The sequence below is a fragment of the Aythya ferina genome, assembly GCF_964211825.1.
Source record: "Aythya ferina genome assembly, chromosome: 2".
NCBI lineage: Eukaryota > Metazoa > Chordata > Aves > Anseriformes > Anatidae > Aythya > Aythya ferina.
In genome coordinates this window covers 127,038,946-127,061,915 of record NC_140297.1, presented here as the reverse complement: position 1 = coordinate 127,061,915, position 22,970 = coordinate 127,038,946, and the positions used below count along the sequence as shown (strand labels likewise).

Genomic DNA, 22,970 nt, shown 5'->3' with positions numbered 1-22,970 from the left:
CAGCTTGAGAAATGAGAGTTCTCTAAAGATAAGTATTTTCACATAACAATATTAAGCTCCTATATAATTCTTAATTTTTTATTTTATTTATTTATTTATTTTATTTCTAGGGGTAGGAAAATTGTCTAATTTTCTCATTTAAAATATTTTAAATGAAATCTTTGCAATGATATCCTCTACAATGGAAAGTTATTTTGCTTTCATAGACAGTAACAAGTAGCTATGATAGTTGTTATTTCCTTCTCATTTTAAAGAACAACAGAACTGTTAAAGAAATGTGTTTTTGTTCTTTTTATTGAGTAATTTAAAATTTCTAGATTACAGTTTCCTCAATATAATGTTTGTTCATTCTTTGGAGCAGGAAATTAATATAAATCACATTCTAGTAGCAAAATTTGGGGTATTTTTCCCTTTTTTTTTTTTTTTCTTTTTTTTTTTTTTTAACAGCAGAGCAATCATAATATAATGTCTTTATATTCAGAAGATTTCTCTTTGTCTCAATTCTTACAAAAATATAATTCATAATGGTGTGAAATAAAACATAACCTTCTATAACTCCAATGCCTTTATGCAATGTATATCTGAGGATGGTTTTCTATTGGCAAAACTGGATGGAAACAGGAAAAATGCAAGATAGTTCATTTCTGGAAAACAGTTTTAAATTGCAAGGACATTAATGTCAAGGTGCATATCCGTCTGAGGAAAAGTAGCCTTGTTCTTAACCCCACAGAACTGTGTATGACTGGGTTTGGGTTTATTTCAGATTTAAACTCTCTTGAGCAAGAACAGAACTGATGTAAGTTAATGACTTTAGAAGGGAATTATTGTAGCAGAGTGCTATCATATTGTACTAGTTCTCTATCACTTCTGTGGTGTGTGTAAAGGTGTAGGTGTACGTGTAACCTGTTCCTTCCCATTCAAATCATGAATACATCCACACATATTGTATCCACATATTTTTCCCATCTATACACCATTTAATGAACTTCTTACTCTTGTTGAAGTTGTTTCTAAGTAATCCACATAAATATGCAAAAAGTCCTCTTACAGGTTTTTGTTTATTTTTGTTGTTGTTGTTTTGTTGTTGCTTGGCATACTGCAAAAAATTCCTTTTAGAGTAACGGTAATTCTGTGTAGGACCATGGCTTGGGAATAATCTGATGAACTACATGGTTCTGGAAGCCAATTACTTCTAGAGGTTCAGAGGCATGAGGAACCATCATAATTCAAATGTTTATCTTGGGCATGCAAATACCATATGCCAAATATATATATTTATATTTATATATATATATATTTAAATTATCAAGAAGTATCATAATGCCTGACTTGCTTACATTTGGTCTTCCCAGATACAAGATAAATACAAATACATTTTTTCTACACCATCAGCTTCAAATTCAAATGTGGACTGAATTTAAAAGTCTTTACTGCCAGATCACAAGAATGTATCACTAATTCAGATACCCTAATATAACATTATCTGCCGAAGAAAAACTGGCCTATTTCCCAAAAATACACACTTGCAACTTGTCAATAAGTGAGTAGTGAATAATTCATAAATTATTTTAAAGGATGGCATTGAATCTTGTATTGTTTTAATTAAGCTTTTGATAGCCATTGGTCAAAAGTTACCTTTTTTTCTAAGTTCTTCACTTGAAACAACTGTTGTGATGACTTAAAGAGATGGAAGTCAAATGGACAAAATGCAAGTATTATTTCCTTGAAAACTTACCAGAACACTCTAACTTGGCTTTAAAGCTGTATAAATATTCCTAAAAGTAGTAGTTTTGATGATTTTGCTTTGGACTAAATACAGGATCTCTCTTTCTTCCTTTGCTAAGCGTAGAGGAACCACATCACGGAAGTGATCTCAGTTTGGAGTCAAAGCATGCTGTGCCTGGACATACAGCAGAACAGGAAATCTGCGTGGAGAGGGCTCTTTACTTTAACACAGCAGCTGCTTCTGTCCAAATTGTTAGTTCAGATCCAGCCAGGACAGGGAATTTGAGAGGTTGTGTCTTACCATGGTAACTGAAGTCTAATGACATATTCAAATTCCTCTCCAAAACTATTTGGTCTTGAATAAAAGCATTAGTTATCTCTTTTTACAACACATTGTCTTTGACCGAATGGCTTTCAATCTCTTCATTTTATTTCTCCACTGCTTCCCCATCTTTTTTCTCCTTGTCCTTTCTTATCTTCTATATACCTGAAGAATATTTTTACTTGTGACTTCTCTTCATCAATAACTGATTCATTTCTTTCATGAAGAAGTTAAGCTTGACCCATCTATTTAGTTTTCTCATGTTTCACAGATGTCTTGCAGCATGAGCAGATTTCCCAGTGACCAAAACAAATTAAAATCCACATTCATAGTCCCAGTTGCCTTTTCATCATGTTTAGATGAACTGTCTCCTCTTCATATATGCTTTCATTCTGCCTTAAATATAGTATTAGTTTTGATCTTTTCATTAAGTAGGTATACATTCTTCTTATCTCTCTTCCATCTATTAGAAGAGTTTAGCAGAGACACAACAGTCTTTTCTCCCTTAGGAAGCCTAATCCATAAACTCACCACTCATCTCTATGCATATCCTCTGTACATCTTTAGTCTAAATTGAAGCTGTGGAATCTTTTACTGTCTGCTAGCATATACATGTCTACCCCTAGGTCAGTTATGTGGAGAAGTTCCATGCCTACCAAAATGGTTCAAATACTAAATGTCAAATAACAGGCCAATAGTACCCAACTAGTAGTGTCTAAAGAAAATGTTGTACCTCTTCTAAGTGAGCAGTGTAATATATCTATCCTGCTCAGAAAGTCCACTTCCCACCCTGTAGAGTTGTTCTTCCCTCAGTGCTCCTGTGTAGGCTGAAAAAATTTAAACCTCTGCTCCCAGGTATCAGAATGCATTTTTGCTGATTTACATCACCTGCATGTATCTTAGCAAGCTGTTTTGGTTTTATTTTGTATTTCTTTTTCTGGATTCTTAAAAGGAACCATATGCTTCACTTTATCAGTCAGTCAGGTTCAATAAAGTTAAGGGAAATACTTCACTACCCTTTGATTGCTTTAGAGGCTACTGCTCCTTAACTTAAGATGTTACCATTTCTACTGGAGACTTTCTCTCAAGCTCATAGCTGATCTTACTGCTTTTTGTTTACTTGCTTGCTTTTAAGGTCTTATGACCTTTCTAATTTATCTGGACAACTAAAAATCCTTCAAACTTTCTCTTTGCTTCAATTTTCCCTTCTCTAGCCTGGACTAATAGCCCTTAATACTATAACTTCTGGATATACTTTGTTGTGATAATCTGCTTATTTTATACCCTCAAGTTCATCAGATCCTCTATGACACACCTCGCTTCCATTTTATATATCTGAAAATAATAATAATAATAATGACCTTTACTTTCAAAGCCACCATAATCTACTTCCAGCCTACCTATAATTCTTATTCACCAATAAGTTCAGTCACTGAGAAGTATGTACTTACATTATCATCTGATAGTGACATTCTGAAAGAAGTAATTCTGTGATTTCTGAGAGCAACAGAAAAGCTTTTTCCTCCTGCTCCCCATAAAAGTATCTCAGCCTTTCTTCAAAGTCCTCCTTTGCTGGGGAAGCTCCAGGAGTGAGCTGAGTAGCTGGATTTCACTCATTTAATCTTGTCTTGCCATTGAACTATGAGATCTTTGGGACACAAACTGCATTTCAGGAGCAGGGAAGAAGGTGAGGACTCTTCTATAAGTGCAGTCATGGTCAGTGATTGTTTCTAACTGTTTTGATAACACAAATACTTATTCATAGTAACAGCTGCAACAGCAGTAAAGAGTTACAGCTGTCTAATTTAACTAACAAGTTAAAGACAAGGAGCTTTCAGTAAGGCTTTTCCAGTTGTGGAATTTATCATTACTCACCACATCATGAGCCTCTTGCCTTTCTGGTCACACAACAAAACCATTTGATCTGCTGGGTTTTAGAAAGTCAGATATGTTGATAGGATAGCTTTATACTTGGGTTGCTTGACAGAGTTTGGAAAATCATTTTCTTTTGCAAATTTTTATCTTAAATGTTTGAAACATTCATAAAGGGCTCAATGATCAGTCATTTTGAATATTAAAGGGAAACAGATTTTTTGAAATGGAAATAAAGACTTGTTTTTTTTTCACAAAGATACAATGAATGTCATATATGATGCCTCAAACATTTTATAAAAACTCATATGGAAGTGTTTAAAGGTTTAGAAGATTAAAAAATCTACCCTGAAGAATAAATGTATTAGATATGGAGCTGCACTAGTTTTGTATGTTGACCTCAGATCTCTAAAACTGACTCTCCATTGCTAGTGTAGACATTTCCATAATAAATTTTATATAGAAATTTGAAAAGGTTCTACATTGAAATACTAAATTATTATATAGTATAGAAATATGAATTTGACTTTACATCTTTTCTTACAATGTAGATGTAATTTAAGGTTCTTTTCTCACCACTGGAGCTTTCAATTTTACATTAGAATAAAAAAATCTAAGCATTTTTTCCTCAGTATTATTAAAATTATGTGTTTCTGAAAGGTTCTTAAGGTTCATATAACCTGCTGGGGAAAAAAAAAAGGGGGGGAGGGCACAAAGAAATTCAGTGGTGTTGAAGCTACACAATGTCAGTGGGAACTTCTGAGACAAAGTATGGGGTGGCTTTCAGGAGGCTAGCAGTACAGTCTCTCTTCTCAGACCAGTCACTCTTCAACCTTTTTCACTTTGTAAGGTTGCTGAGACCTACCTCTGTAATGTCTTATCCCATGTTGGACATTGCAAATGAAGGTGGTGCTAAAGTCCCACATCTCTCTGAAGGCAGCTCCCTCTTCCTACAGGACTTGCAGTTCCTCACTGACCCCACACATGAGAATTACTGGAAGCAGCGATTCTCCACTATTTGATTTGAGGAGTGAATTAAGAAAAATAAAATCCAACCTGTGAGCTCTGATTTATTTCAATAAAATTGTAGTAAAAGCCACAGGCTAGGTATGTCTGTAAGCTATCATTCCAAGAGCAACACTGAATTCCACCAAACCTACCACTCCAAATTCAAGGAAAGAGCGTTGCTCCCTAAAAAATGAATTCTTCTTTGCTCAAAGCTAATATATCACCTGCTTCATATGTCCTCTAGGGACTCGCAGTGCAACAAGCTTAGGAAAGCAACTGTGAATGGTGCTCACAAAGGCTAAGCAGACTGAGGCCTCCTTCTCACAGTTGCATCTGTTGTTGTGAAGAATATCTGTCACGGTTCTTTTGGGCATCTCAAATTTACAGGAAATCTGTGGATACAAATACTGAATATGTATGCTGTGAATGAGTAGTTTCTTATTGCTTAGGCAGAAGACTGGTGCCTGACAGTACTTCATGTCAGTAAGTTATATTTTACATTGCATTCCTACTCATTTTGGAAATTAAGGAGCAGTCTGAAAAGTAACAATTAAAGCAACAACATGATGAAAAATATTACCCACTTTAGATCTACTTAAAGTTGTCACATTCAGTAAACATAGTGTAGAAAGAAGAGCTAAGAAATGTAAATAGTTCTGCAGTAAATTTATATTAGTCCAAACAGCTATTTGGAATGAGGTCAGTAGGGCGTATTTTCCATTTAAGAGAATGATCCAGACTTAACAGAAGGTACTATACACACACTGGATCTTTCAAAGAACAAAACATTGTTGGCAGACAATTTAAACAAACACTAGATTGTCAGTTAATCCTTATAACTGCATGTCAGATATTTATTGTAAACTAGGGATCACTCTAGTTCACATTGTTTATACCTTATTTGATATTAATGTTTTTAATACCCAAGTAGCACTGGAACACAGACTGAAGAGTATATGTAGTACTTATCTACATAAGCATCTGTGTCAATTTTTGGACTAGGAAATATACCACTACTTCAATTCTGCCATGAACAGTTGGTGGTATTAATGCATTTAAAATTAAATCGTTAAACTGGCTTTAACTTAAGTGGCTAAAAATCACTAATAAACATGTAAAGTCAAGATATTGGTGTAAATTTGGAATAGCTCCAGTTGGTTTAAGTGTATGGCTCAGGTTTACATAACTAGAAATGGAAGCTGAATGTTGCCCTGGTCTTATCATAAGTGAATGAAGAATCTGTTATTTGCCTTCTCTCTACAATAAAGTATTCCCAAATTATACCTCCCCAGATAAAAAATTAAAGTTTAAACTGTCGAGTCTCCTCTCACATCTGGGTAATATGCTGCCACTGTCTCCTCCTCTGTGACCTCCAGAGGCGTGTAGGCAGTGAGAATAACATTATTAAGCAATGTAAAGTGGAATGAAAAATGGAGAACTAGGTGATCACCTCTGGTGTGGCAGAGTAGGAGAACAGGAGCCAAAGCAGATGTGCAGGAAGAATTGCACTCTTTGTATTTAGGGAAGTGTGTTCTTCTTCTCTGTCTAATCCCCATGCAGCGTGTGTTGTGAGGAGGAAGCGCATGAGGCACAGGGCTGCATGAGAGACTGGGGAACAGCAGGGCCATGTCCTGGGGCTGAGTACTGGAGTTTCCAGACTCTGGACACCCAAAGAATACATGGAAGTGCAGGAAGTTAAAAGTAATGGATTTTAGTGCATACAGCTCATAGGTGCAGAGAGGTACATTCACAAATCTGTCCCCTGGATCTCTGCAGAGCATTCTTCTGTAGGGGCAGCTGCAAACCAACTGCTGCTTCTTCTCTATCATTCTACAGCATCCACTGAGTGTCTTTATATCTGAATTGTGTTTCTACAGGAGTTCCCACAGTGAAATAATGAACATTGCTGCATAGCTGTCTTTTCGTGCTTTTTAACAGATGTTTTATGTTCTATAAATATCACCTCATACTCTGTCCCTTTTCTATAATGCCACTAGTTTATTGGGAAATCTAAAGCCCCATCAGTCCTTTAACTCCCTTTTTACTCCAAATCCAAAGTAAATAGCATTGCATTGAGAAAGATTGTTTGAAAGATTAGGTTACTCAATTAGAGGGATTTATTCTACCTTACTAACTTCCTTATAAACATTTTCATTTGGATTTTCTCGGACAGAAGTCCATTCTCATAACAGGCATGAGCCAAGCTTCACATACAAAATTGAAAGCTTCTTTTTATCAAGTCAAGAGCTATCATCAACATTAATGTAGACCATCATGGAAAGCCCAGACAACCTAGATCTCTGTCAACACATTTACACATCTACTTGGACTCCAGTAATTATGTGCTCTACATATATGTAAATGTGAAGAGTAGGTGCTGCTGCTGTCTGGAGAGGGAACAGATCAATATTGCTACCCAGATTTAAGATAAACAAATTCAGTCTGAAAAACAGTGACATGGGCATCACAAGGTTGGTTATTAAAATTCTTCTTGTGTGATGGCCATCATGCCCTGGAAACCAGTGTTCAAAGATCAAGACAGCTCTGACCTGAACAATATTGTGCAGAGTTCCCTGAACTAGCTAAGATTCCTAATGATGTCTGTATGTCTTTCTTTATAGTTATCATAGATTTATAGATTTCAAGGTCAAAAGGAAGCACTGTGGTAGAATCATCTGACTTCCTTTGCAACATATGCTACAGTGCTTCCCTGTACTAATTAATTGTAGTAGATGGCAGTAACTTAATCTCTGTTTGCACAGTTAGCAGTCAATAAATAACAAAATGTAATGCCTACAGTAGATGAGGAGAGAAAGAGTCTCCTGCCTGAAGCATGACTGTAGGAGCCAGCAGTCCTGAGCTTTATTCCACTCCCAGCTGCTAAGAACTTCCTACATGTCCTTCGCAGCCTTTGTTTCTCTCTCTGCAACAAGTCCCTGAAAAGCTTCTCCAGACCACAGGGCTCTTGCAGCCTTTCAAAGTACATTTTAGACTTCAGAAAGAAGGTGCCAGGAAAGTGCAGGGCACTCATTTTCAGACAGTGTGCCTTTCAGAATAAACTAACATCATTCAAGAGGCTTCCAGTTAAAAGAAATCTGAAACATTTGATTTAAATGATGACACTTTTTAGACACTTGTATGTAACTGGAACATGAAGTATCTAGAGTATCCAAGAGTATTCTGTAATATAGTATACCAATACTATCCAAGAGTATTCTTCTTATTCAAATAAGTGTTTAGGTTTAGCTTTTTTTTTTTTTTTTTTTTTTTTTTTTTTTTTTTTTTTACCTAATAACACTAATTCACTGCCCTTTATATTTTGACAATGTACATCATATCTAGCTGGCAGGCCATTAAAAAGGTCTGAGAAATATTTTACAGAGTAGTGACAGAGTATTTACTAAGGTGTCAGTGTCAGTTTTCAGTGTGAATTGAGCTGTCCTTTGCTCAGAAGTTTCCATCCTTGTAAGAATTAACGACAGAAGAGGTTCTATGAAATATACCTGTATTCTGTATTGTATGCCAAAGAGGCTGAATAGATCCAAGCAAGGAAATGTCTTGAATAGCCACATTTTCCGGCAGTTTACTACCAAGGGTGGCAAGAATCATTGGGAGTCTTGTTTCCTCTTAGGCTCTTCTGTGATCCAGAGATCTTAAGCTGCATGGATTTGTTATGGTACATGTGGTAAAGAAAAGTCAGAGAAAGAGATAGAAGAGACAGGCAAGGAGAAATGGAAAATAAAAGAAAATCCTTTTGCATTGCCAGCCAGCCTAACAGCTAAACAATACTTGCCTTTGCATCTCCTCAAAACAAGAGGATTTGTTTTACCAATCAAGTAAATTACACAATTTGGGTTAACCCTAGTCTGGTGTTGATACAGTGTCATTGCTCCTGTATTAAATGTCCTGGCATTGCTATTTTTTTTTATTTATTTTTAATTTTGGTTGGAAAGATTTGTGGTAGATTCCTTAACCATCAAAAGAGTGTTGAATAATGACCATCTATGTGTGATGTGTCCACTTTACTGAACTCTGAACCCAGTGGACATCATATCAACAGAAGAGAAAAAAGATACATGGCTCTCAAGGGAGCACTCACATGCTTGAAGGTAAGCATGTGTATAATGTTTGCATAGTCAGGAGCTTACACAGTAAAAACAATTGTTTTAGAGTTAAGATAGGTCATCCATTCAAGCTTTAATTAACCTGTCATGGGGAGAAGCCAAATTTGCATGTAATTTTTGGGATAGCAAGGTTCTCCATAATAGCAAGCCCATTTTGACTTATTTCCAAAACTTTTTCTTAAAAAATTGTAGTTGGCTTTGCATTTTCGGCTTATGAAAAGTAGTTTCTTCTGCTCATTCTTACACTCCCATCACCCACTCAAAAACATAGGACTTTCCATATTGTTTGTACCAAAGATCTGCTAACTCAGCAGTGTCTTTAATAGTGTCAGTTGCAAATACTTGAGGAAGAGTATATAGAGTACAGTCACTGGAAACAATCCACCCATGAGTATATTTTCATAGTTCACAGGAATTAAAAATTTAGAGTTTTCTGATTCTATGTTTCAATATAAACTATTATATTGATTGACTTATCTTCCTAGGAACTTGTCTGGTCCCTTTGTGAGCCAGTTCAGGCCTTTGGCTTTCTCAACATCCTGTACCAATGAGCTCCATAATTTAACTACACTGTAGGTAAAAACATTCCTTCTCTGATTTGTTGCAAACATCAAGCCCAATAATTCCATTAAGTGCATTGGTATGATAGAAAACTATCATCCTTCAATTTTTGATGGGATGCCAGGAAGCAGAGAGTATTCAAAAGATGGGAGCATAGAGGATTTGGCATAACTGGGTTCTCTGCTTCTAATTCTTTCTCCACAATTAGTAGCATTGTATGGCATTAATACCAGTCCTCAACACTAAGTTGTTTTATTCATCCGTCAAATAGTTACTCCCAGACTTTTCTCTTGACTGCTCAAAGCTAGTTTAGAGCTTTTGTATGTACCATTCAGGTTGTCTATTTGAATATGGACAGCCTTTGCAATGTTGATTATATCTGCCGTGTTTCCAGGTGTGACTATGATTAAGGTTTGCAGCCTTATCCCTGTAGGAATTGGGGCCACAACTCAGGGACGGAAGAAAGAAGAATCATTTGTCTACACCAGAAGGCATATATGATAGTTGCCTGTCTGACCTGCTATTTCACGGGTCTAGGACAAAACATCGTTTTGAAGATATTTTGAGATATCAGAATGTGTCTAAATTTTATGGCTATCATAGTTAGTGTTCTCTGACATGCTGTACTGTTGGGACTTTTTCCTGTAAAGACCTTAGCTTTGGGTAGCCAAACGCTTTTTGTTGATCTTTGGGGCATGCTACAAGCCTACTTTTTTTCTTGGGCATTTGTGGTTTTCTGAGAAGCTGCAAGCAGTTAGAATGAGAGGAATGAGAACTATTAGTGGGTTGCCTGCTCTATTTTGTAATGTGGATCTTGGTTACTTCAATCTGTATTTTTGTTATTTTTTGCTGTTCATATGGGGTGATACTTGAAAATGCCCAAATTACTTGGAACATTACAGTGGCAACTCTTTCAGTCTGAACAAGTAAGGATAAACAAATAAACAGAACCTGGCCTACTACTTTCTGTGCTTCCTTGACATCTGGGGTTGGAGTTAGCAGGCAGCACACCAAGGGCTGGCCACACTGACCACCCCACCTTCACCAGAGCTGGGAAGTTGTCCCAGGGCCAGAGCTAGCAGGGTTGGCATTGGACACCATTCCTCATTTCTGTTCAGCCATGTCCCTGAGGGCCGTGTAATAATCTCCAAGAGCACACTACTTTGGAAATAGATTGGCATGGCAATGGATCTTAAGGCTTTCTTTGCTTGAACACTTACACTATTATTTGAAAAGCTCCATGTTAAAAAGAAATATTTGTCTTGAAGGAAAAACATTTTACCGTTCCTCATCTGTTTTTACAAATGTACACTTACTCTGGCAAAGATATCCACTGTCATTTTAAATGAAAACTGACTGAACGTTACATCAGTTTAAAATTAACTCATACTGCAGTTAGAATTTATTGTAAGGCAGCTGGTTTTTATTCTTATTTTTTGAAGAGAACATATGGATTATGACAGAACCTATTAAATATCTCTGGAGTGTATCGAGGAAGCTGTGTCACTTTACTCTCAGCTCTATCGTTGAATTTCTGTCTGAACATCTCAGTCTCCTGTAGGCTCCCATCAAGTCACAAGAAGATAGAAACCAGAAAACCCTCACTTCAGCATGCTTGAGAATATGGGTGGGTGAACGGCAGAGTTTCCTTTTTCATTTTTTGTCTTACTTGCATAGGCAACATTTGAAATTAGTCCAGGCTGTTCTTCTTCTTGCCTCAATTAATCCAGATGACATGTGCACAGTAAGATGTGTGAACTGGGGATCATCAACTTTTCACCTCACCTTTGTGTTATCTCGTGCAGTGGATAACCTACTACACGGGGCTATCTTTTGTAGAGATTAATGGCCTGGTTTACAAATGCTTTTATTAGATTGCTTGCTGTTCCTAAAGTTTATGGCAAATATATTTCTGTCACTTAGTTCATTTTATTGTGTTATGGTAGCAGTGTTTTCATATTCAGCAAAGCAAAGAGCACTAAGACAGAACACAGCTGTCATCCTGCAGTTGGAACACCCTTGAACAGTTTCGGTGAAGGGGGGGAGTGAAAATAGCTCAGTCAGTTGAAGCTGGATGGGAGATTAGGCAGGCTGAGGGCAATTACCTGGTGAGGAATTTGTTGAGGAAGCTGCGGTTAGTGCCCCTCCTCTTCTGAAAAGCACACAGGGTCTTTAGCAACCACAGTGGTCAAGATTTCAGGTTTTACTTTAATTACCAGGAGTTGTTCTGCACCTTTACAGCATGGGGGGAAGGTGAAGTAGAGCTCAGTTTGTATGTTGTGTGTGTTTTAAATGCCATTCAATAGGCTTTAAAAATCTGTGCTGGAGCAGCTCAGATGCTTCCTTGTTCAGAAAAAGTGGGAAGCAGAAATTGTGTTGAAAGAAAATTTACTGGAATACATTAAAATCTTTCATTTATTAACAGCTGACATTATGAATATTACTAATTTTTACACAGAAGGAAATTCAATCTTTCTTTTTAAATTGCAGAATTAGAGCATTAGTCTTACTTGCTGCACTATTAAAATATACTAAACTCTTTCACTATGTTTTATTTTATGGTATGCTTTCCATTACTCTCTGGTATTGAAGACACTGGGTCTATAAACACAACCTTCACAACCTTTTTTCCTGTGAGTTTCTACTGCATTTTTTAGTGTGCAATTTTAACACAATACTTAGTAATACTAAAGACTAAATACTAAATTCTTTAATTATGAACTATGATTATGAAAATTTTTCATTTTTAACAGTGTATAGAGTCCTCAATGGGGGAGGAGGGAAAGGGGGGGTAAGCACAACTTGATTGCTATGTTCCAAGTTATCCAAGTTATTTGCAAAATAGGCAATAAAAATCACTTTCAGATTTAACAACATGCACACTCTTGTTCTGCGTGTTTCTGAAATTAATAATAATAATAAAAAGATATTTCTGAAAGAGAAAACAATTTTCTAGTGCTGACTTTTAGGACAGTGGTAGTAGAACAAATCATCGGTTCATGGAAAAAGAGATGATTAGAGAAGTAGGAAGCAGTCAGAAGGAAATTAGTGACAATCTGAATATATGAAGTTTCTCTGAAAATGAAGCATTAGTGAAAGATTTCATCACACTGACCTGTCAACCACCACTTTTAGCACTGATTACATGTTTGTGATTTGAACTGGAGACATAAATCAGACTACTGCTGACAAATTCAATTAATTTTGTGATCACAGAAAAGCAGCATGCCTTTCTGGCACAATTTGGAAATGCAAACAGAAAGGCAGAGAGAACCAGCATGTCTGGAAACTTTTGCAAATTGAATGTACTTCTGAAGACCTACAAAGAGGAAATAGTTCTTAAATTTGCATGAAGAATAGCAGCAGACGAAGGATTTTTTTTTTTTTTCTTAAGGAAAAATATAAAGCCATCTTAGAAATGATAGTCTAGGAAACTGGTGTGTTAAAAAAGAATTAAGGGTCCTATATACTAACCTATATGCGGTTAATGGAAATTTTACTGTGGGATGAAATCTCTGAATAACACTATTCACATTTGAGGTAATACTGTTCAGAATACTGTTCATATTGTATCAGTGTTTAAATGTGGTGAAAATAACTTTTTTGTTTGTTTGTTATGCCTCTGTAAGAAGCTCATTTTCTGCAGAGATTTCAAAAGTCAGTTTTATCCTTAAAATATTTCCTACTGTCTTTTACTGATATCAGTGGTCCAGAGTTTCAATGAAGGCCCAACAGACCAAGGTTTACATGAATGCAACAGTTGGTTATCCCCTCCTCATGATCAGGTGATGGAAAATCATCAGGGAATTTATAATGATAAATCTTATGCTCTCTTTAGAGAAGCAAGGGTACCACTGCACAAGATACAGAATGATGAAATGAGGTGTTTCGCATTTTGCAGTACTGCAAATACATTCAGTTACCTACAGTACAACATCTGCTCTCCCACCACCTTCTTCAATACCAGACCACCTTCCTAGTCCACCTGTAAGGGAAAGAGAAAACTTCTTGTATTCCAAAAAGCAACAAAATTTTGGATGTTTTTTATAGATCCAAAAATTGAAAATATTTTAATACAACCCTATCAAGTAATCCAAGCACCAAACACATTCCCAGTCCAAGATCACTCAGTGTTTTTCAGTCACAGCTCTTTGTTCCCTCTTCTATGAGCAAAGCATTCTCTACTAAGTGAGGGTGAAGACAACTTCAGAAACAAAGAAAAAAAGACATCATTGCTCTCTTGAGCTGTCTTTGGACCAGTGAGAAATAGGGGGTTTGAAAACCTCTCTTGCTTCGTCCAAAGTTACATATAAGTATCCATAACCTTCCCCATTCTTTGTAGCTTGCCTTTTGTAAGGCAGTTTATAAGGATGCAGCGATAGAAATAGAACAAAATTGGATGAAGAAAGCAATTGGGGTGTGGATAAAGGAGCATTTTCATTCCTCAGTAAAATTAAATTACTCTTCAAATTGCTTCAGTTCATTACATCATACTTTTTTTTTAATTAATTAATTTATTTATTTTTGGCAATTGGTATTGATGTATAGAAATATTTAAATTTTTGTTTGTTTGATAGTGAGATGATTGTGCAAAACAAACAGGCACATATGTGAGATGATAATTTTCTGAAATTGCTTTTAATCTTCTCCCTAATAAAACATTCTCTAAGAGAAATACAGAATGAAATTCAGCTTTGGCACGCCAACTGGAGTTACACCAGTGCCAAAATGAGCAACTTAATCTGTGGGTCTTAATTCCATTCTAGCTGTTCTCCAAGTGGCTTTCCATGCCACAATATGTGAGCGGACAACATAAGTAGAATGGGATAACAAGTCTTAATCCCTCCTCACTTACAGTATGAATTTCTATTGCTTTCCTTGTGGGCTCTTATGTGTCTACTGAATTTGTTAGCCCCTTCCCACTGCAGCTGTAGGGATATAGACAAGACCTAACTGAATTGTGTGTTTATTAGATGCAGTTCGTCTCCCAGGCTGTCTTTCTGACACATACTTCACTGTGGATCTTAGGAAAGGCTCTGTATCGTGGATGGGGAAAACAGACTGTTACACATATTCTTTTTTTTTTCCTCTCTCTCTTTTTCTCTCTCTTAGACACAGTGGATGTTTAAAAATTGTATCAATAGGCCTCTTAGGAGTTTTTGTCTCAATCCAAAACTAAGCCTAGCTGTTGTACTTGCTAATTCTCAGGGCAAAATCTCATTTGTTCCACAAGACTCTTTTTCTTGTTTGACATGTGTTTTCCAGTGGGAATTCTATCACCCTTTGATTTAATTCTTCCAGATGTTTCATGCATCCTATTATGAGCCTCTTCAAAGAAGGAATAGTCACTGGTCTAGAAAGCAATTTCATTTTCATTGTTCCAGGGAAGGTAATAATTTTATGTTAGGAAACAGAAGCAAAAAGTGTAGAAGGTAGTTGAACATATATGTGTCTATATGTATATATATAAATCAGTAATAAAGAACTCCCTAAAATCTTGTCAGTTAAACCCAATGGAATTATACTACATTTAAGCAGTAAATACATACATAAAAAATACATTCTAACTGAAGGTAACTCTATCCTTGGGAATGGAAGATTTAAGGCTTTTAACTTCTCCCCTTTCCACATAATGATTTGCTTTGTGTTTATAAAGGGGTGTTGTTACAAAAAGGGGTAGTTTATTGCACCTGAAAGCCGTAATGCCCTCATGAAAGACTGTAACAAAATAGACATTTGTAGAACAGATTTTAAATTTCAGCATTTAAAGTGTTATTACACTTCAAATAAAAAAGTCAAAAGCACAGCTGAATTTTTGTGCTCACTTAGAACTTAAAAAGTAATGAATTTTGAATGTTTCCATAATGGCTATTTGTATCTCCTACTGTCAGCAAATTCAGTATCCATATCATTCCTCTCCTACCACAAAGCTTACCATCTTCACTATGTATCTAATGCTTGGGGATCATTACCTCTTTCTAATTCATTCATGACCTCTAGGTTTGGGAGGAAGGGTTAATTAGCTACTTTTTCAAGGATTTTTTGACAACATGTTATGCCTTGCCTGTTCTTTCAAATAGAAATCACAACCTCGTTTCTTGTCCTAAACGTATTTTGAGTACATTCAGCTCATGACCCCTCATAATTCACTGGACCACACAGGTTCAGATCATTGGTCTATTTATTAATTATTTTGAGGATCATCTTCAACTCAAGTTTCTATTCCTCTAGGGAATCCTGGAAAGACACAAATGTTCTCTGTAAACACCAAAATTTCTGGTAATAATTTATATCATACAAACTGTCTGAAAATAAAATTTTTCTTCTGCTGTTTTCAAATAATAATAATAATAATAATAATAATAATAATAATAAAATAGGGTAGATATTCATTACTGTAAGTTATGTTACCCTGTCCTCTCTCTTTCCAAATTCAACAATATTCTTCCAATAACACTGTCTCAAGAGTATAACAGGGCAGATGTTGTTGTCCAGGAGTTTCACCTGCAAAGCAGTTCAAATTGTACTGGATACATGAAATTATGGTTAGATTTTTGTTCAGAATCCCTTATAACCTGATGACTTTACAAGCAGAAAATGTATCCTTCATTTTTATGTTTTGCTGTAAAAGGTGCCAAACTTGTAGTAACTGTGGAAAAGATATGCTGGAACAATTGCATTCAGCCTCCATCTCACTATCTACAGGTCACCCTGATCCTGTCCTCTGGGGTACAAGGAGGACCCACCTTTCAATCAGCACTATGAGAAAGGCAAAACTGCTGAAAACCACAAGTCTAAATATAACATAATACACAATTACACAAACTTTGTTATTTTAGTGCTGCAGTTCTACTGAAAATGGAACATGAATGTTTTTGGCTATCTGGCATTTACTGATGTAAGCTTCATGCTATGCATATCGATCTTCCTGAAAGGTGGTATACATGCCAGACATATAATTGTTCCCATAGAAATATATCAGAAAGAAGAAACATTTTTATTTAACTAACCTGAAAAAAATGTCTATAGAACAGCAGCTGGACACAGCATCTCTAGATAGCCATGTCTAAAATAATGTGCCCAGGGTCTCACAGAAGGTTCAGCATCAATTAACTGTTTAAGTATCAGCATTATTCTGTCTGTAAAAATTTGAAAGTAAAAAAAAAAAAAAAAAAAAAAAAAAAAATCTTTGTCCTCACAAACTATTTTGTAGCAGAATAAATAAATAAATAAATAAATAAACCTTTTAGAAATCCTAAGTGAGTACACACTGTGTCCCAGCAATAAGTCAAGGTTGTGGTTTGACAATTATTGACTTAGATAAGGGAGGAGATGACTGAAACCTTCCATGTGTAACTGGCAGCTAGATTGTTATGGATTATTAGGTTCACAAAAACAACTAGATCACAATCTGTAATTACTTACACGTGGCAATAGGGACCTCTTTGGTCTCTAAAACTAGGACATAATATAAATATAAAATGGCTACAGGTGGGACTAAAATTACTTTTTAAGTGTGTAATTGCTCCCTGAAGCAGAATAAGGAATATGGTCTTTGTCACATGAAGCCGTTCAGCTGAACATCGTTCTTCTTCAGTCACAAGTTACTGAGTTTGATAATGTTCATTTATATGAGTGCTGATCTAATCACTGTCAATAAGGGTGACACAAGGGAGAGCAATTCTTTACCAGAAAAGAATGAAATCCTGTCTTCTGGAAGGAGCTGCCAACTAGACTGCTCAACACATTCGTCCCTTCTGAACCTGAAATTTATGTATGTAACCCATATTCACATTGACTTATCTGAAACCAATTTTACCACCAAAATCTTTAAAAATACATTTTATATTCGCTGTATATGTCTGTTTATATGTATGTATTTACATACCCTAGTTATGGGGGGGGGGGGGGGGGGGATAGGGGAGATACTGCATTAGAGAACTAAACACTCTTTAGTTCAAATTCTTTTATAATGTAATATTAGTTCCAAAATGTGAATGTTGATATATTAGTGATTAGTTGTGGTGTAACTGTGATGATCTAACTTCTCCTCACTAACCTTGCTTCACATTTGCCATTCTCTTCTTGCCACTAACAATACTTTTATTGTTTAACTTATAGAAAATTAATGTGATGTACCTAGTTTTGGTTTGATATTCAATATCATGTATTTCTTCTTTTGGTAATAGTTGCATATTTCCTTTGTCTTGTTTTGCTTTCTTTGCAGAAAGAGACTTTTTTTCCCAGAACGCCAGAATAATTAGAAATGCTATCACTTACAGCTTAGAGTCTAAATATGTTGGGGTTCCATTTTGCAAAAACAGAAATCTTTTTGTAGAGGGCCGATGGACTAAATATTGAGTGGGCATAACATGTGCTGGTAAAGTGAGAAGAAAGAGGCATGTCACATAAGTGGATGGTTGCTTGCTTGAGAAGGACAAGCAGATATGTACCAGCAATCCCTAGTTGTCACTTGTCCCATGTGTATTCAAGCCAGTGACTCTTTCTTGATCCCTCTGTGTTAGAAGAGGTTTACTGGGGCACAGAAAGAGATGGGATGACCTAGTGTGAAGTGAGTAGGGGGTAAAATGAGTGACACAAGGATTCAGCAGTAATTCTGCATTTCCTTGATTTTGTCAGTTTAAAGTTAACCTCTTAACATTAATGTAGATTTTGTCATTTATTTTTTATACCCGGTGTACCTACCTTAATACAGGGACAACAGTTCATGCTGAGTGTTTTATACATAATTTATATCCAGTACTAAAACACTTTGTACTGTTTTAAGGGGTTATAAATTCACTGCAGCCTAGTGGATACGTTAATGCAAAACTGAAAACTGGCCTGCACATTTTACTTGAAGTGAATTGTCTATGATTTTCCACCCTAGACATTTTGACAGCAATATATATATATAAAAGTTACAGAATATATCCATGAGCAATAATAAAAACCTCCTTCCTGCGAATATTCGCTTCTCTAATAATTATTATCCAGCAACGTTTGGATCAGATATTCGTTGTTCACATTTTTTATTATCCATGAAGAAGCGCTGTTTCCAAGACTTGTACAACATCCAAAGATGAGGTTATAGAGAAGGGTAACAACACTATATCCAATTTTATTATTCCATCATACCAAGCTAACATCATGAGAGTTCTGTTATATTTTGTCTTGTTTGTTTACACTTTGGTTATGATGAGATAAATATGCTATTATGATACACTAAAGGCAGTGTATGAGTATTCTATTGGATTCTGTGAAATTGGAGCTAGAAAATACATCCACTATATCTTCACTGCCCTATTTATTATTGGCCTTCCTATCTTCATTCAAAGACATCAGTGGTTAAGATACTTTCTAGATGTGAGAAGCACAGCCCTTTCCCGCAAGATCTTGTACTTCTAGGGCATGATTCTACAGACTGTGCCCTTGATGTACACTGGTTTTCGGAAGTTTTCAAGACTAAATCTTAAATTATGACAAAGTATTAAAAAGAAAAATAAGAAAAAGCATGTGTAGAGCCAAGGTGAAGCTATGCATACTATCTAAAGGAGTTACAGTTGTGCACTGAGAGTTCTGGAGAAGATACTGGCACACATCAACATGCATGTATTGAAAGTATCATTTCTGTCACAGAGACACGTAATCACATGTCAGACCTGGTGTGGATGTAGGGAGGTAAAGTGGTTTTAAATGGAGGCTGGAAAAACAACAATGAAAGATGTGGGAAACGAAGCTGTGTTGCATGTAACCATTTTGGTTGTGTTAAGATACTCTTTTGTAGCAAGACCTCCTGGTGCTCTAGCTCCTGCTGAAGTTAGACAGAAGAGATCAGAGTGCTGTTATCCAATCTCTGTGGCTACCTGTTTCCCTTTCCTCCTTGAGCTGTTTGACACTGCATAGGATCACAGCCTGCCTGTGTCCTTGGGGACAGCTTGGTCCCCCCCAACAACCCAGCTGCTTCTCCTAGAGAGGGAAAATAATGAATCCAAGAAAGTTGCAAGGGAAACTCAGGAAGCCAAAGCAACATTACTGATGTTATAGTTTCTTATGAAAGGCTGCAAGGGATCTTTAAGGTTTAAAACAAGCTGTCAGAGCTTCAGTTTTACATTCAAATAAAATAAAACAAAAATGAAATGAAAAGGGGATTTCCTTATGGACACAGCTTCTCTTGAAACCACACATGAGCTTTGATCAAACGCAGTCTGGAGAAAGTATGCTGTGCTGTGGACATTTCTAATAGGCCCCAAACTTTCCTTGGCAGTCTCTCCTCCAGGTGCTTACCAACGCAAAAACACTTCCGTTGTGTCTCCCAAGCTCCCAGTTGGTCATACCAAGGGTACAGACCTTTAAGAAATATATAAATCTGATGGGTAGGTGGTACAGAAACATGTCCAATCTTCCAATGTTCTGTGTTCTGTGACTTGTAGTAACATGTGTACAGAAAAGCAGTCATTGAGCACAGGGTTAAAATAATATTGCTTTTTTTTGCCAGGGAAATTGTTTGTTTTTCTGAAGGGCAGCACAATCGTGAAGGCTGTTGTAAACTGAATCAAAATAGATTTCAACAGAGTTATATTTCATTGAATCATTTGTGACTGCTTTGATTAATCACAGATGTGCTAATCAGATTTTTTCAATTTCTTATTAACTACAGTACCTTTTTTGGGACCTGATTTTTCTTTTTTGCTGGTGATAATGTAAACCTGACCTGAAGGCTGGCTGTGTTCCAGTCTTGGCAGTTTGCAGTAACTGCACACAGGAACAGGTAGCCTCTGGGTCTTTGTTTGTTTTAAAGTTTTTGTGATGATTGCAATCTGGCAATAAGAAGGCAGATCCAGGTCTCATTTTATACAACTGCTATAACACAGGGAAATTTTGTAAAATCCCTTGAAGCCAGTGATGAAACAGGATGAACTTCCTCTGTCATTACACCTCACCAAACACCAGAGAAGATCAGAATCTGTCCTGTGTGTTTAGGAAGAACTCCCCCTGAAAATTAATTAAGACCTAGGGTTTTAAAATGTCACCAAAATATATATATTCAAGAGATAAAAGGAAAAAATGACTTTGAGGTTACAGTCAACACTTAAGTTAATTTAAGTCAATTCTGTTTATTTTACTTACAGGCAGTGAGGTGTATCAGATTTCAACACATCACACACCTGCATCTTCAGGGTTTGTTTGCTTTCTATCCCATGACTGCATTCAGTAGACAATAGTAACAGTCAGTAAGAGTACAGTATTTTCTAAGCTGAAATGAATGAAAATCCACATCTTAGTTTCTAGAGTTTAAATAAACATTAGAGACCATGGGGGAAATTTAGGATATTGCAAACACCTCGTAGTTATGCCCTCAGGTTGCGCTGAAACCACATTAGTTAACACCAAGTCATGATCAGTAAGCACTGATGTTCACCATTGGGCTGATGATGAAAGTCAAGTTGTCACCTTTAGGTTTCTGTAATCCTGCTTTAAAATGGAATTAAAGGAAATTTCAATTTTTTTTTCAGGTCAGAAAAAAAAAAAAAAGTCAGCAAGTACTAATAGGTTTTTGTTTCTTTTCCCTCAAATTGCTTTTGTATGAGGCTTGATCTCCTGAAGCCAGTAATAGAACTTTTTTTTTTAATAAAGCTTTGAATCTGCCCACATGAGCTGCTGAACAAGAGGATACAGCACAAAAGTTCACAAGTGCAGGCATTGCCATGACCAGGAGAGCTTGTGTGTGTGCACATGCAGTTGGAAGATGTTCTTGGCCTTCATTTGCATTTTTGTTTTTATTTTTTTTTCCTTAAATGAGAAGGAGTTCTGCATTTCAGTCTGAATGTTATTCCTCAACGTAGCTTTAAGACAAGTAATATAAACAGTAATGAAACTTAAATAAAAAATTGTAAACTGTTCAAATCATTTCTGACTATTTGTAAAGAACTGAGGTCTGTTAGGAGGAGACTTCCACATATTTATCTATCCTTTTTAACTTTAAGTTAAGCTGCTTTCCAAGCAGTCCCTCTTCATCTCAGAGACATCTTGGATAGTACCACTGAGTTTCTATGGCATGCAACAGCAACTGACCACTACATGTTACAGCTGTTTAATGCAAGTACCTGTACATTCCCTTTTTGTTTCTACTTTTTTTTTTTTTTTCACCCATAAAGTAGTTGAAAAATGTGGGAAACAGCTAAAAATAGAATGTGGAAGTAATTTCAAAAGTCTGACTTTAAGATTGTAAAGGGTTCCCTGGCCATTACAAGAGTTTCCAGAAAGATACATGGGAAGCTTCCCCTGTTGGGAGTTCATTTTTAATGTCTTTAAGCTGAAAACTTTATGAGTGTCTCTTTAGAAGGAAAAGGTTTGTTTTCTTGGCAGGAAGGGCAGGAGAGCAAATCCTCTAACACCCATGAAGCTGAAGGATCAATAGGGCAAAGCAGCTCAAAAAGCAGCCTCCACATGAAGAACTGCTTGACTCTGGACTCCTCTGACTGCTGGCATCAGAGTTTTCCTTGGAGACGTGCTGCCACCAGCAGATAATGGCTTGGAAAAGGAGCTAAAATTCCTGTAAGGGTCTGAGAGATGTTGTCTGAGTCTCCTGCTACTCGTCATATAACATATTTCCTCCTCTATGTGCTTCGTGGAGCTGCCAAAAGCATCGAGGAAGAAGGCACAGCATCTCCTCCTGTGATGGGTGCTCAGAGCTTTCCCTTTCTTCTAGCTATCATGTATTCATCAGTCCAAGACTATAGGGCCCAAAGAGAGAATACAATTACACAGAAATGAACTTCAAAAGCAAAATTGTTTAACCATTTTTTTTCTGTATGAACTTGCCATGACTTGTATGCAAGATATTTTCATTTCCTAAAATGTAGAACAAAGAAGACAAAAGGAATGGTTGTAGTGGAAACATGCAGTTCATTTTCTTAAATTTTAGTTTAAAAACAGACCAGAAAGGAAAGAGTTACATAGGAAACAGTCATTTCTCAATCTTATCACCAAAGCCAAAGAGTATTGCATTGCTCTGAAATTTACTGGAGGGTTTGGTTTGTTTGTTTCCAAACAGCAAATAGAGATGTTTACATTTGAAGAATTTAGTCATTAAAAAGATGAACAGAATTGTGAGTACCTGTGTCTGACTTTCTGCAAAACAGAATTTTTTGAGAGACAGATTCTTCTGCCTCTCTTTTCCTCTCTCTCAAATCTCTCTCTGATTCTGTTTGCCTAATTCCCTTTACTTCATTTTATTTTTTTGCAACTGCATGGATGGAATTTAGCATTTCTTTTCCAGACAATCTTTGATATTTTCTATAGGAAGCACACCTTTTCTCTTTCTCATTTTGTCATGACAAAACATCTTACATGAT

The 22,970-nt window shown here is 36.3% G+C and overlaps 1 long non-coding RNA gene across 1 annotated transcript in view; it reads right to left on the bottom strand.

Moving 5' to 3' along the window:
- The window catches only part of LOC311432440, a 36,732-nt gene extending 23,129 nt beyond the window's left edge, over positions 1 to 13,603 (bottom strand). Inside the window, exons 1-2 of the long non-coding RNA XR_014690070.1 lie at positions 13,536 to 13,603; positions 12,903 to 12,931 (exon numbers count right to left, since the gene is read on the bottom strand). This is a non-coding gene — a long non-coding RNA (uncharacterized lncRNA). The remainder of the gene's footprint in view (positions 1 to 12,902; positions 12,932 to 13,535) is intronic.
- Positions 13,604 to 22,970: the final 9,367 nt, after the last annotated feature.